Consider the following 14,115-nt stretch of genomic DNA (forward strand, 5'->3'; position numbering starts at 1 on the left):
AAAATTGCACATAAACATATCACATATCTAGGCATAAAAATAGGGAAATTAGCTTCCTCTCTATACACGCTAAATTATACGCCAATGATTGCTAGGATCACTGGGGAACTGGAAATGTGGAAGGACCTACCGCTCTCACTTTTGGGCAGATCGCATCTTTTTAAGATGGTAAGCTTCCCAAAACTTCTCTATCCACTACAGACCATTCCTCTCCTCCTCAAACACAGCGGCATAACCAAATTACATCTGGTTCTCTCAAAATGTTTATGGAAGGCCAAACGTCCCCGTATAGCGCTTACCAAATTATTTGTACCCCGCAGTGAAGGAGGCTCAGGCCCCCCAAATATACGGGTCTACAATCTCTCATGCATCCTACGTGTTGGTTTAGACTGGCTCACTCATTCCTCCAATTACTCCGATTACCATATTGATTCTGCGATAGCTCATCCCTATGACCCTGCAGCCCTATTACACAGTAATGTCAACTCTCTTCCACCACACTTAACCTCCTTAGCGGTATTCCCGAGTGTAGCTCGGGGTAAAATTTCTATACCAAAAGCGGTAACCCCGAGCTACACTCGGGCTTACCATGCGGCGCTGCTCTGGGAGTCCCTGCAGCACTTACCTTGTCCTTCCCTACCACGATCTGTCCCCTCCAGCGTCCCCGGCCATCTCCTCCAGCCGATGCCGGCATCCGGCTTCTGTGTTCTGGTCCCTGTGACGTCAGGACATACGGGCGCCGGAACCAGCGGGAAATTTGAATTTTTTAAAAAATGTCATTTTTGCTGTCATTGCTATTTCAATGCATTTCACATACATTTTGTCCCTACTGCTTTGTCCTGTGCCCTGCCTGCATTTTGACTGTTCTTTCTGCCTGAAAACTTAGAAAAGTCCATGGCGTCCCTTTACGTCAAAAGCGGTTTTAGAACAGCGATAGTAAATCAGAACCACTTGCAGAATTGAGTGATAATGATTTGTGGGGAAATTCATCATCAGACACTGAAAACAATTTTGCGACTTTGCTCAGCGATGTGCGAATTTGCCTCTGTATTTCAAATTTCAGTGTTTTTGGTTTGATTATATTATTGAATTAAATTTATTATTATTATATTATTATTTTTTATGATTATTTATTAAATTATAATTTATGATTTTGTGTTTCAAATTTTATCCTCCCCGGGATGTTTCCTAGACTCTTGTTTGGACAGATTTCAGTGAGTTATTTCTAAAAATTACAGCCTACAATAAAAAACTACATATTTCCATGCAAAAAAATGGTACCGCTTTCAGCACAAAAAATCGGAAAGAATCATACCGCCAGGGAGGTTAAAACATAACTCACTCATCCGCGACACCCTTATTGCATGGAGGGAGGTAAGGCGAAAACTGGGGGTCTCACCGTGGCTGTCTTGCTTTCTCCCTATCCAGCATATCCCCTCTTTCTCTCCTCCGCAATCCTATGATGCTTACGAAATGTGGTCAAACAAAAATTTAACCCTGATACATCACCTATATGACACCTCTACGGGTTCTCCAAAACCTCTTAATGAAATTCTACAAACATATGATCTACCAGCTCATCACTTCTTCTATATCCTCCAAGTAAGGAACTATGTCAACTCCATTGCACCTATCAAATCTAATAGATTCTGTACAACATTTCTGGATGTAATGGCAAACTCTCGAAATTATAACATTTCATCCATATATGGACCTCTGAACCTACTATATGCCAAACCCTTCCAGTCATACACTGCTGCAAAATCTTGGGTCAAAGATTTTAACAACTCTTTTACATCAGATCACTTGCTATCAGGCTTCAACTCCGCATGCGCTTTCAACCACAACGAATTTTGGCAGGAACAACTCAAACTCCTGCACCGTGCCTACATGCCCTGTCAATACTCACAAAACGGTTAGGCTCAGTCTATCTGTCCTCTGTGTGGTCAGCAAAAACCTTCTCTACACCATAGACTATGGCTCTGTCCTATGATTTCCACATTCTGGAAGCAAGTGGTCATATCAAGAATCACATCGTTTCAACTTCCAATCCACCCACTACCTCTTCTTTTTGGATACATGGATCAACCAGTTATTGGTCTTTTCTCTTCCCAATCATCCACTTTCAAGAATAACAAACCCTGGATGTCCACATTCCTGCTAATAGCGAGACGAGCTGTTCTTCGTAAATGGATCTCCAACTCCCCTCCGACTCTATCCGACATCAGAAAAGAGCTCAACTCTCTTTTACATCTTGACAGACTTGATCTACTCATTTCTCCGACATCTTCAAAGGAGTCTCTCTATCTTCGCAAATGGAAAACATACATCATAAGATCCATCCAAGGAGCAGTCCTTTTTTTTTACAAAACTCCAACATCTGAGTTGTACATCATAGTCTTCCTTGAGTCCTGGGTATTAGAGATCATGGGACTATTGAACACTTAATCGTGGATTTGATAGCTATGACTAGAGATGAGCGAAGTATTCAAAAATTCGATTCGGCTGATTCGCCGAATTCGCGGAATAAATTCGATTCGAGTCGAATATATTCGCTGCGAATTTAACTTATAAAAAGGGTGTTTCTAGGCTTCAGAGAGCCTTTATATTAGTGCAGAACACTGTACCTTTAATTTAAATGCCCTTGGAGTCTGCTGGGGAAGAGAAATAATACTGTCAGTCAGTATGACATGCAGATGAGTGCCGTCGATCTTAGAATCACCGCACACTTCACTCATTTGGGCAGTCACGGGGCCAAAACCAGAGTGTGGAGCCACAGTGTGGCGGTGGAGGCAGCAGCAATGGGAGGCCATACAGCACCCTATGACAAAATGGAACCCACCAGCAGTGTGAGGAGACCTGAAAGTGGCACATGGCAGAGTGTGGCGATGGAGACAGCAGCAATGGGAGGCCGTACAGGGACCCATGACACACTCTGGACCTGGCAGCAGCATGAGGAGGCGGTACAGGGGCCCATGACAGATTACGGGCCTGGCAGCAGCATGAGGAGGCGGTATGGGGGCCCATGGCAGATTACGGGCCTGGCAGCAGCAATGGGAGGCCATACAGCACCCTATGACAAAATGGAACCCACCAGCAGTGTGAGGAGACCTGAAAGTGGCACATGGCAGAGTGTGGCGATGGAGACAGCAGCAATGGGAGGCCGTACAGGGACCCATGACACACTCTGGACCTGGCAGCAGCATGAGGAGGCGGTACAGGGGCCCATGACAGATTACGGGCCTGGCAGCAGCATGAGGAGGCGGTATGGGGGCCCATGGCAGATTACGGGCCTGGCAGCAGCAATGGGAGGCCATACAGCACCCTATGACAAAATGGAACCCACCAGCAGTGTGAGGAGACCTGAAAGTGGCACATGGCAGAGTGTGGCGATGGAGACAGCAGCAATGGGAGGCCGTACAGGGACCCATGACACACTCTGGACCTGGCAGCAGCATGAGGAGGCGGTACAGGGGCCCATGACAGATTACGGGCCTGGCAGCAGCATGAGGAGGCGGTACGGGGGCCCATGGCAGATTACGGCCTGGCAGCAGCAATGGGAGGCCATACAGCACCCTATGACAAAATGGAACCCACCAGCAGTGTGAGGAGACCTGAAAGTGGCACATGGCAGAGTGTGGCGATGGAGACAGCAGCAATGGGAGGCCGTACAGGGACCCATGACACACTCTGGACCTGGCAGCAGCATGAGGAGGCGGTACGGGGGCCTATGACAGATTACGGGCCTGGCAGCAGCATGAGGAGGCGGTACGGGGGCCCATGGCAGATTACGGGCCTGGCAGCAGCAATGGGAGGCCATACAGCACCCTATGACAAAATGGAACCCACCAGCAGTGTGAGGAGACCTGAAAGTGGCACATGGCAGAGTGTGGCGATGGAGACAGCAGCAATGGGAGGCCGTACAGGGACCCATGACACACTCTGGACCTGGCAGCAGCATGAGGAGGCTAATAGTCGTCTCCCCACGCTGCTGCTGGGGGGACTTTTTAACATAGGCCTCTGTATGGCCTTCAATTTAAGCTGCTTACGTTTCGCCACTCTGCCATGGGCCCCTGTACCGCCTCCTCTTGCTGCTGCCAGGTCCAGAGTGTGTCATGGGTCCCTGTACGGCCTCCCATTGCTGCTGACTTCATCGCCAGACTCTGCCATGTGCCACTTTCAGGTCTCCTTACACTGTTGGTGGGTTCCATTTTGTGATAGGGTGCTGTATGGCCTTCCATTGCTGCTGCCTCCACCGCCACCCTGCGCCATGTGCCTCTGTCGTCTGCTCACGCTGCTGACGGCTTCCGCTTTTTAACCTAGGCCTGCGTATGGCTTCCGAATACTGCTGCATCCACCGCCACCCTGCGCCATGTGTCTCTGTTGTCTGCTCACGCTGCTGACGGCTTCCGCTTTTTAACCTAGGCCTGCGTATGGCTTCCGAATACTGCTGCCTCCACCGCCACCCTGCGCCATGTGCCTCTGTCGTCTGCTCACGCTGCTGCCAGGTCCATACTGATTCATGGCCCCCTGTACTGGCTCCTCATGAACGTGGTTCAGCGGGTTTGCATCACTTAACGGCAAATCGTTGACAAACGCTGGGACGTTCAGTGTTGTGCGCATTAAGCCAGACACCAAAGGGCAGCACAGACCTGTTATTACTCGCTCAAGCATGGCTGAACAAAGCCAGTCTCTACCACAAATTGGACCCAGACCTGCCCAGGGTCTCGTAAGTAGATTGCACGGAAGAGTAGAGTTCGTTATTGGAATTAACTGTGAGGGACTTTTAAACCTAGGCCTGTGTATGGCCTTCAATTGAAGCTGCTTCTGCTCCGCCACTCTGCCATTGGACTCTTGATAGTCGTCGACTATCAAGAGTCCAATGGCAGAGTGGCGGAGCAGAAGCAGCTTCAATTGAAGGCCATACAGAGGCCTATGTTAAAAAGTCCCCCCAGCAGCAGTGTGGGGAGACGACTATCAAGAGTCCAATGGCAGAGTGGCGGAGCAGAAGCAGCTTCAATTGAAGGCCATACAGAGGCCTATGTTAAAAAGTCCCCCCAGCAGCAGTGTGGGGAGACGACTATCAAGAGTCCAATGGCAGAGTGGCGGAGCAGAGGCAGCTTCAATTGAAGGCCATACACAGGCCTAGGTTAAAAAGTCCCTCACAGTTAATTCCAATAACGAACTCTACTCCTCCGTGCAATCTACTTACGAGACCCTGGGCAGGTCTGGGTCCAATTTGTGGTAGAGACTGGTTTTGTTCAGCCATGCTTGAGTGAGTAATAACAGGTCTGTGCTGCCCTTTGGTGTCTGGCTTAATGCGCACAACACTGAACGTCCCAGCGTTTGTCAACGATTTGCCGTTAAGTGATGCAAACCTGCTGAACCACGTTCATGAGGAGCCGGTACAGGGGGCCATGAATCAGTATGGACCTGGCAGCAGCGTGAGCAGACGACAGAGGCACATGGCGCAGGGTGGCGGTGGATGTAGCAGTATTCGGAAGCCAAACACAGGCCTCGGTTAAAAAGCGGAAGCCGTCAGCAGCGTGAGCAGACGACAGAGGCACATGGCGCAGGGTGGCGGTGGAGGCAGCAGCAATGGAAGCCCATACAGCACCCTATCACAAAATGGAACCCACCAACAGTGTAAGGAGACCTGAAAGTGGCACATGGCAGAGTCTGGCGATGAAGTCAGCAGCAATGGGAGGCCGTACAGGGACCCATGACACACTCTGGACCTGGCAGCAGCAAGAGGAGGCGGTACAGGGGCCCATGACAGAGTGGCGAAGCGTAAGCAGCTTAAATTGAAGGCCATACAGAGGCCTATGTTAAAAATAATAACATGTTTGGGGCATGATTCATGGCGGATTTAGTCAGTTGTGTCATGAACTGGTGGTTTGAAATCCAGACTAATCCACGCCTGATTCATTTTCACAAACGTGAGTCTCTCCACACTTTGGGTGGACAGTCGTGTCCTCCGTGGAGTTACAATACCTCCTGCCGCACTAAACACACGCTCCGATGCCACGCTACTGGCCGGGCATGACAGCCTTTCAAGGGCAAATTCAGCTAGTTGGGGCCAAAGGTCAAGTTTCGTTGCCCAGTAGTCAAGGGGATTGTCTACCTCGGTTGGCAGGGTGCTGTCCAAGTAGGCCCGAGCCTGTTGTTTGAGGTCCTGCTCCAGGTCCACCTGATGCTGCTGCTGCTGCGGCTGGTTAGTAGTTTCCTCACTGCGCTGGTGAAGAAAGCTACTCATCATCGACTGCAGACTGAGGCAGCCGCTGCTGGTGGAGCTGCCACTGCTCCTACCACCCCACCCCTCCCCTGCTGCCATGGCAGCAGAACGCGAGCGCACAGGGCCCACAGTGTCTGAGGATGGACGTTGGCGCACAAAGGCAGAGACCAACTGACTACATAGGTGGTTTTTATAGTACTTTATTTTGGCCTCCCTCTCAGCAGGTGTGAAAAAGGCCACCATTTTTGAACGGTAGCGAGGGTCCAACAAGGTGGACAGCCAAAAGTCATCCCTCTGTCTGATGGTTATTATGCGGCTGTCGCTACGCAAGCAACCGAGCATGCTATGGGCCATTTGTGCCAAGGAATGCGAGGGACTCCCTGCCTCCATCTCCACAGCATACTGCCACGGTGCGTCTGGGTCCTCTGTCTCCTCCTCCTCCTCTACCAGATGCTCCTGCTCCTCCACTCCTGTCCGCTGAGTGGAAAAACCACCCATTTCACTCAATAATTCCTGAGCACCAATGTCCTCCTCTACCTCCTCCTCTTCTTCCTGTCCTGCCCCCACAGGGGTCATGTGGCGTTGAGATCTGTGCGCCACGTCTACCGCACCCTGACCAGCCATTGTTAACAGCATTTGTTCCAGGACGTGCAACAGAGGAATGACGTCGTTCATCCCATAGTTCTGCCGACTCACGAATAGCGTGGCCTCCTCAAAGGGCCTGAGCAAGCGGCAGGTGTCACGCATGAGCTGCCAATGGCTGACATCTAAGTTACACAGGGGAGTACCTTTATCCGCTCGTAACATCAGGAAATCGGTGATGGCCTTTCGCTGTTCGTAAAGGCGGTCTAACATATGTAGGGTTGAATTCCACCTTGTTGCAACGTCGCAGATCAGGCGATGCTGTGGAATTCCGTTCTGCCGCTGCAGCTCAAGGAGGGTGTGCTTTGCGGTGTAGGAATGGCTGAAATGCATGCAAAGTTTACGTGACATTTTAAGGATGTCTTGCAGTGGGATGGTGGATTTTAGGAACCGCTTGACAACCAGATTGAACACGTGAGCCATGCATGGCGCATGGCACAACCTTCCTTGACGCAGAGCAGACACCATGTTCTTTCCATTGTCGGCCAACATGGTTCCGATTTTCAGTTTGCGCGGAGACAGCCATCTGTCGATTTCTCTGTTCATTACACTCAGAAGTTCCTCCCCTGTGTGCCAAGGCATACCAGGTACAGCACAGCGTGACACCGTTGCGCCCTGCACATGTGATATGCCGGTCGGGTAATGGGACTTGGCACGAGGGTGGCGGCTGAGGACACGGCGGAAGAAGAGGTGGTAGAGGCGGACATCTTTGCTGGACCAAGGACGTGCAAACGTGGAGGCAAAAGCGTCGTGACCTGTCCAAGTTGCTGGTGCGGCTGTGCCGGCACCACGTTCACCCAGTGGGCCGTAAATGACATGTACTGTCCCTGACCGTAGTTACAGCTCCACACGTCGGCGCTGCCGTGCACTTTGGCAGAGACCGACATGCTCAAAGACTGGCCCACCATCTCTTCTACATGTGAATGAAGGGCTGGCACTGCCTTTTTGGCGAAGAAATGACGGCTTGGCACTCTCCACCGCGGCGCGGCACAAGCCATCATTTCTCGGAAAGGTGCTGAGTCCACCAGTTGGAAAGGGAGGGACTGCAGCACCAGCAACTTGGACAGGAGGACGTTCAGCTTTTGCACCGTCGGGTGCGTGCTCGCAAACTGTGGTCTCTTGGAAACGGATTCCAAGAAAGACTGCTGACGGAATCCGAGAAGAGGAGTAGCAGGAGAAGGAGCATCTGAACGAGCGGAAGATGCCAACGAGCGACAACTCCCCTCAGCAGAAGTGTTGGAGCCTTGACTGGCTGATAGAGGGCGATTGACGACGTTGAGTGACGGAGCAAGTAACGGAGCGGGTGATGGAGCGGGGGCTGGGGCAGGCAGAACCGCCGTATCTTTATCACGGTTTTCCCAGGCCACCGAATGGTGATGCTGCATATGCTGACGCAACGCTGTAGTCCCAACATGGGCCCCCTGGCCACGCTTGCATTTCTGGCCACATAGTCGACATACGGCTACGTTTACTTCCTCGGGCGGCTTGACGAAAAATTGCCACACCACCGAGTAGGAAACTTTGCCCCCGATACTCCTCACTGGCTGACTGCTACTTCCTCCGTGCGCACCAGCACCACTACTGGCCGTGGTGGTAGGCTGCAGTGGAGCTGGTGCTCTACTCCGTGGACGTTTGGCTCCACTGACACTGATGCGACCCTGCTGCCTCCTGGGCAACCCACCGACTGTTTCGCTCGCTGCCAAGCTGGCACCCTCTTCTCCTGATGATGCGGAAGAAATTACCTGATGACGACGAGGCAGCCAAGTGCGATCAACCTCCTCATCATCAAGTAGGGTCTCCGCCTCACTACTAGCCCCCTCGGCTGCGTCTGGGTCAGGAGACAGACCTGTCTCTGGACCGGCTACCGAGCCACTCTCCTCGCCAGTACTTGTTCGCCTGGCTGCTGAAAAGGCCGATGTCTCCCCCCGTTCCTGACCGCCCTCTGTTAGCTCTTCCTCACTGTACAGTGGGGCTGAGCCCACAGCATGCGATACTTCGCTTGGTGAGGGAACAGCAAAGGACAGGGGCAGGTAGAGGACATGTGATTTCAGTGGGCTTGCTCCCGGGCCATGCCAACTAACGGTTGTGTCTGACGTACCCACCGACCGTTGGCTGTAGGTGTCAGAGGTGACCTGGGAAGAGGAAGACGACCGAGCCAACCAATCAATGACGGCAGGGTTGTCGGTGGAGACACGACCGCTGGATGACACCGGGAGCACTGGCCTCTGGCTGCGAATAGTGCTGCCTCGACCCCTTCCTCTGCTGCCACGTCTGCTCGCTCCTAAAACATTGCCTCCTCTGCCACTCCTCTGCATGTTGTCTGACATACTCTTTAATTCAACGATTCTGTGTCCCTGAGTAACAATTCTGTGTCCCTGAGTAACAATTCTGTGTCTGTCCCTGAGTAACAATTCTGTGGCCCTAAGTAACGGTTCTGTGGCCCTCAGTAACAATTCTGTGTCCCTGATTAACGTTTCTGTGGCCCTAAGTAACGGTTCTGTGGCCCTCAGTAACAATTCTGTGTCCCTGAGTAACAATTCTGTGGCTGTCCGAGTAACAATTCTGTGGCCCTAAGTAACAGTTCTGTGGCCCTCAGTAACAATTCTGTGTCCCTGAGTAACAATTCTGTGGCCCTAAGTAACGGTTCTGTGGCCCTCAGTAACAATTCTGTGTCCCTGAGTAACAATTCTGTGGCCCTAAGTAACGGTTCTGTGGCCCTCAGTAACAATTCTGTGTCCCTCAGTAACAATTCTGTGTCTGTCCCTGAGTAACAATTCTGTGGCCCTAAGTAACGGTTCTGTGGCCCTCAGTAACAATTCTGTGTCCCTGATTAACGTTTCTGTGGCCCTAAGTAACGGTTCTGTGGCCCTCAGTAACAATTCTGTGTCCCTGAGTAACAATTCTGTGGCCCTAAGTAACGGTTCTGTGGCCCTCAGTAACAATTCTGTGTCCCTGATTAACGTTTCTGTGGCCCTAAGTAACGGTTCTGTGGCCCTCAGTAACAATTCTGTGTCCCTGAGTAACAATTCTGTGTCTGTCCGAGTAACAATTCTGTGGCCCTAAGTAACAGTTCTGTGGCCCTCAGTAACAATTCTGTGTCCCTGAGTAACAATTCTGTGGCCCTAAGTAACGGTTCTGTGGCCCTCAGTAACAATTCTGTGTCCCTGAGTAACAATTCTGTGGCCCTAAGTAACGGTTCTGTGGCCCTCAGTAACAATTCTGTGTCCCTCAGTAACAATTCTGTGTCTGTCCCTGAGTAACAATTCTGTGGCCCTAAGTAACGGTTCTGTGGCCCTCAGTAACAATTCTGTGTCCCTGATTAACGTTTCTGTGGCCCTAAGTAACGGTTCTGTGGCCCTCAGTAACAATTCTGTGTCCCTGAGTAACAATTCTGTGTCTGTCCTAGTAACAATTCTGTGGCCCTAAGTAACAGTTCTGTGGCCCTCAGTAACAATTCTGTGTCCCTGAGTAACAATTCACAGCTCTCACAGTATTTCTCAATGGCTGCAGGAATGCAGCCAGAGAGAAAGAGAAATTATTGCTTTTACAGCCTTTATGGGTGTAAAAAAAACATAAATAATAATATAAAAAAAAATGTAATTTTTTTTTTATTATATTTTTTGGTTATAAACTAATTTGGGTTATTTTTTTTTTTACTAAAAAGATATCTGAATACATTTTGGCCAATTTATGAAGAAAGATTATTTATTTGCAAAATTTTATAAGGAAAACACTTTATATAAAAAAGTTTTGGACATTTTCACTTATATAGCAAAAAAAAAAAAAAAATTCCAGCGGTGAATAAATACCACCAATATAAAGTTTTATCTGTCTCAGAGTGCGGGAGTGTGACCTCAGAGTGCGGTAGTGTGACCTCAGAGTGCGGGAGTGTGACCTCAGGGTGCGGGAGTGTGACCTCACAGTGTGGGAGTGTGACCTCAGAGTGCGGGAGTGTGACCTCAGAGTGTGGGAGTGTGACCTCAGAGTGCAGGAGTGTGACCTCAGAGTGCGGGAGTGTGACCTCAGAGTGCAGGAGTGTGACCTCAGGGATTAGTATGGAGCCCTGTCTCATGAAGGAAACCAAGGGCTCTATTTATAGAACATTCATTGGACCAATGAGACAATCATTCCTCCAGCTGTGACAACATCTGGCCCTATATTAAGTAACACAGTGATTTCCTATGATCGCCGGCTCCATCTAGTGGCCACAATGAGGTGGTTTTTCTGAAATATCTCCATCAGTAAAACTAGCCCAATATGATATTATGGCCACTAGATGGAGCCAATGATCATAAGAAATAAAATACGGCCAAAACTCCTCCCAGCTGGAGAATGCTGGTCACATCCATTCAACATTGTTCTCCATAGACCTCCAAGTGTTGGTGAAATCTCCCACCACAAAATGTACTCAGCCAATCACAGGGCAGGACTCCATTTCTATTCTTCTCCTACTATCAATGGCCAACCTGGTCCCACACTTCATCCATGTCTTTGGGGGCCTCTCATCTCCTTATGGACTGTTTCTTCCATGATGAAGATCAGCCATGGAGTATATCTGAGGTGTATATCAGGGGGTGCTTCTTCCCCACATGAGAGCTGGGATGTCCAGCAACATTCATCTAGTAGATATTTCCCGCACTCAAGGCACTAATACACCTCCAGGGTTGTGTGGGACCCCTGATGTACAGGAAGACAGGACTTCAGTGAGGAACATTTCCCTCACTCAGGATAGGAAAGTGGCTTCTCCCTCGTGTGAGATCTCTGATGTTTGTAAAAATTGGACTTTTCTAAAAAAACATTTCCTGCACTCAGGACAGGAATACAGCTTTTTCCTTTTGTGAGACCTTTGATGCATGACAAGATCTGCTTGTTTTACATAACATTTCCTGCACTCAGAACAGAAAAGTGACTACTTCCCTGTGTGCAATCTCTGATGTGTGTAAAGATAGGACTTCTGTGAAAAACATTTCCCACACTCAGGACAGGAATACGGCTTCTCCCCCGTGTGCAATCTCTGATGTGTGCGAAGACTGGACTTCTGTGAAAAACATTTCCCGCACTCAGGACAGGAATACGGCTTCTCCCCCATGTGAGATCTCTGATGGCTGTAAAGACTTGACTTCTGTGAAAAACATTTCCCGCACTCAGGACAAGAATACGGCTTCTCCCCTGTGTGAGATCTCTGATGATTATGAAGACCGGACTTCTGTGAAAAACATTTCCCGCACTCAGGACAAGAATACGGCTTCTCCCCTGTGTGAGATCTGTGATGTTTGTGCACACTGGACTTCTGTGAAAAACATTTCCCGCACTCAGGACAAGAATATGGTTTTTCCCCCGTGTGAGATCTCTGATGCTTCTGCAGCCTGGACTTCTCTGAAAAACATTTCCCGCACTCAGAACAGGAATATGGCTTCTCCTCTGTGTGAAATTTTTGGTGTCTGTAAAGATAGGACTTCAATGAAAAACATTTCCCGCACTCAGGACAAGAATATGGCTTCTCCCCCATGTGAGATGTCTGATGCCTGGAAAGATGGGACTTCAGTGAAAAACATTTCCCGCAATCAGGACAGGAAAATGGCTTCTCCCCCGTGTGAGATCTCTGATGTTTGTGCAGACTGGACTTCTGTGAAAAACATTTTCCACACTCAGGACAAGAATACGGCTTCTCCCCTGTGTGAGATCTCTGATGTTTGTGCAGACTGGACTTTTGTGAAAAACATTTCCCACACTCAGGACAAGAATACGGCTTCTCCCCTGTATGACATGTCTGATGCCTGGAAAGATGGGACTTCACTGAAAAACATTTCCTGCACTCAAGACAGGAAAGTGGCTTCTCCCCCTTGAGAGATTTCTGATGTTTGTGCAGACTGGACTTCTCTGGAAAGGAAGATAGCTTCTCCCCTGTGTGAGATCTCTGATGTCTGTAAAGACTGGACTTCACTGAAAAACATTTCCCACACTCAGGACAGGAATATGGCTTCTCTCCTGTGTGAGATCTTATATGCATATTAAGACGGTATTCATGATGGAAACATTTCCCGCACTCAGTACAGGAGAACCTCTTCCCTGTTGGAAGGCCGGCCCGATCCCACACAGTCTGAGGTTCCTCAGGATACGAGGATTCTGATGGTCCATCTACATTGGGTGGTGCCGGATGGACATTGGAGGGAGCCGGGTTTTCTCCTGGACTATACTGTGTGATGTCCTCATCTTCTACTTTCCAGTCTGGAGACAAAGTGAGACAATCCTCGGAGGTTTTCCTCATCTCCCGGCCATAGACTAAAATACAAAGACAAAGAGGATTACTAGACAGGAGCTGATTGGTTCAAATCATCCCAAATGTCAGGACGGTACAAATCCCCCCAAATGTCAGGACGGTACAAATCCCCCCAAATGTCAGGACGGTACAAATCCCCCTGTAAGGGAAAAATGTCTTATTAATTGGCATCCATTGTAGATGTGTGAACAAGTTAGTTTGGTGTTTATATGTCACTTGTAATGACTGTTTGTTTCATGAATTCAGTTTTCATTCTGTAGAAAAAGAACTGCCTTATATGGTGGTCTTCAGTCAAATGTGGTAGTTATCTTTCCTGATAAGAGTGCAATATATCGTTGGTCATTACAATATATCATTGGTCATTACAATATATCGTTGGTCATTACAATATATCGTTGGTCATTACAATATATTATTGGTCATTACAATATTTCGTTGGTCATTACAATATATCGTTGGTCATTACAATATATCGTTGGTCATTACAATATTTTGTTAGTCATTACAATATTTCATTGGTCATTACAATACTTCGTTGGTCATTCTGCATTTGTAAAACCTGCTCGCACGCATTAAACGTTCAGAGATTTGGTTTGCACACTTCGGTGTCCGGAGCTTTATTCCTCCTGATCTCAGAGGGCAGAAATTACCGAAGCCATTTAAAGGGCTACAGACATAGGTTGAATCCTTGCAATCTGGTGTCAGAAGTCGGGATTAAAGGCGAGGCTGGTCAGGTAAGCTGAGCTATTTTGTCTTAGTTTTGCCAGATCAAATCCCCTTTAAAGACCCCGGGACAGCAGCCCCTTTAAAGACCCCGGGACAGCAGCCAAAGTTTCCGTTTGAGATTGTTGGATCTCACGGAGAGTCCTTGAGGTGGGTCCTCAAAGGAAATTCAGAGGTTTTGGAAGCCTCTGAGGAAAAATTGCCTCGGCAGATGTATTGTGAATTCACAGGAGTC

Source organism: Staurois parvus, unplaced genomic scaffold (assembly GCF_062004578.1).
Source record: "Staurois parvus isolate SC_StPar_1 unplaced genomic scaffold, SC_StPar_1.0 ptg000224l, whole genome shotgun sequence".
Taxonomy (NCBI): Eukaryota; Metazoa; Chordata; class Amphibia; order Anura; family Ranidae; genus Staurois; species Staurois parvus.